Genomic DNA, 2628 nt, shown 5'->3' on the forward strand with positions numbered 1-2628 from the left:
CGAGTACAGAGTCTTGGTTTCGCCATAGTCAGAGGAAGCAAGCTATTTAGCCTAATAAACTTTATCTGTTTCGAACAGTAACTAGAGCATAGGAAAAAATGAGTCAACGAGGTGAATATTATTTTAGAATGAACATAAAATTGTGATTGGTGGATAAACAAGACATACAAGGTCAAAGAAAGTTAGTGTGGTGGTGAGCGTTTCATCTTATTGTGTGTTTGTTTTGTTGATCTCACTTTACAATGTGTGTTGTTGAGTATCACAATCTGTAATACAATTAAGAGTTACTGCTTAATTTTACAATGTTGTCAACATTAAGAGTGTTTTCAGTAATAAAGATGCCCATTTCGAAGGCTGATTTTATGTAGTTGATTATACGTGACCGTGAACAATTAGGGTGAAAATAGTTATAAGATGGTTGACGACCATGTAATAAAATTTTTTTAACAAGTCAAAAACCTTTATTATTATTATTCGCAATCTCATGCTTTTGATCAGTATATAAGAGTCAGTGAGAATGCACTTCACCGTTTGTGCTTCTTCGGTAATCACTAATATTCTATATACATCAATGAAACGCGAAATCTGAAGCTTCAAACATTGACAAATAAGTCTACATGCTAGAAGACGCTTCTATTAAGTATAACAATTTATCTAGTTACCTGTCCAGGCCTTTAGTTAGTATCTAGTACAAGAAAAGCTGGATATTTTTTAATTTGAGTTATATTGGAAGATTAGACAAACAATAACATACACTTTAACACCCCCAACTGGATATATTCGATTTGGAAGGTAATGAGAGTTCCGATGCATTTCCGTTACTTCAGCAGCTATCTCCAGCTTCTTTCACGATTCGCATATATCTTTGTACTGTTATGATCACTAGAGCACATGACAGACTCTAGCCAAAACCTTGATTGCTTAAATATCATTTGATGATTCATCCTCCTCCCCACATATATATGCACTGAAATCCTATTATTAACTTTTGCTTTGTCTTGCTGCGCCCTTATACAATTTGACTATAAATTTGCCTATGTAAATGCTCGCGCTAGCTCGCTGATACTTACTCATGTGCTTGTAGCTTTGTGGCTTGTGTTATTTGACATTGAACTGTAGTTGCTGCTTCCTATTGCCTTCTGATTTCATGCACCGTTAAGATTTGTATTATAGCGGTTATCGAGGTGAAGGATTAGCGAAGTTTGCACTACACATGATTACTATTGACTCTAAGTGGACAATTTACTTACGATGAAGCCAGTAACCTCCCTAATAATATAGTGTTATTGGACAGGTTGTCCATTAAAGTGCTTAATATCAATTTCGGGTAAATCGACACTGTTAATGATGAAAGACAGTGTATCCCTGTCACAGTGGGCCCACTGTCCTTTCTTGAATTCTGGGTGATTCTCCTAAACCACTGTTATAACCAGTATTATATTGTAAATACCCTTCCACCTTAGGATTCGCCTCCACACTATCCATAAGCCACCCGTCAACTTCTTCCCAATAACAAATCACCGAACTAGACATCGTTTGAAATATCCAACATCTCAAGCTCCTTCTCTGATTCCAACCTCCTTTCTATTTATTTATTTTTGGGCAATCCATTACTTAATTTAAGGCTTTCAGAACTAAACCCATTGCAACTCATACTATGAACACTCAAATTATCATTACATTTATTTTCACAAACGCCAAACAACTCGAAAACAGCCTCAGAACCCTCACTTTCGAATTATGTATCATCCTTCAAAACGTTCACCCCTTGTTTCCAAGGTATGTCCCAGTTCCATACAAACAGTTATATCAATTTAAATTCAAATTAGTTTAAAAGACGTAATCTAACGATATCGACAAATAGACTTAAAATTTGAACCCAAAATAAAACGTCCAAATAAAGCTGTGTATTAGGGGAGGATAATTTGGAGTATGATCCTGATGTTCGATAGGAGGACATTCTGCTAAATCGCTCAAAGAAAACCAGACGATTACTTTAGGCTTGCAGGTATCGAGACGGACTACCCAAGATCTTACTTCGCCATCAATCCCATTACTAACCAACTTGTCTCCACCTTCGGATATCAGAAGGAATATAACAAGAACCACACCTTTTCGTAACTAACAACGCTTCGCCACTATCCGAATTCAGATCCTAAAGAACAAAAGTTGGCTTGTTCTGTCCGACAAAGTTAGATTGTGAAGCTCAATTCTTTCCGATATTTATATGTTTTCTGTTGATTTTTCAGGCTAAAGAAGGCGATATAGAAAAGAGGACCATATTGAAACATTGAATTTTCTCTGGTGCTAACAACACATTAATAATGTTTTACATGCTAGAAGGCGGTGTGGGACATTCGTTTCAAATGCCTATGTGTGGTAAGCGTTCTGGTCACTTATGTTCCCAAAAGTCATATGTGTAATATTTTTGGTCAGAAATTATTTTTAATCCTTTTCGATTGATGAGTTTGTGCTGTCATGGACAAGTGATCGTCTCGATGACTAGTGTTGTGAAATATCAGTTTCAGTTTCAGTTTGGAAAGGACAGGAGGCTTGATGGCCTGTGTTAGTCCTGGCGATGATGGTCTCTCAGCTGATCCAACTTTCTTTTGAAGGAGTCGACGGATG

This window comes from Schistosoma mansoni, assembly GCF_000237925.1.
Source record: "Schistosoma mansoni, WGS project CABG00000000 data, supercontig 0151, strain Puerto Rico, whole genome shotgun sequence".
Lineage (NCBI taxonomy): Eukaryota > Metazoa > Platyhelminthes > Trematoda > Strigeidida > Schistosomatidae > Schistosoma > Schistosoma mansoni.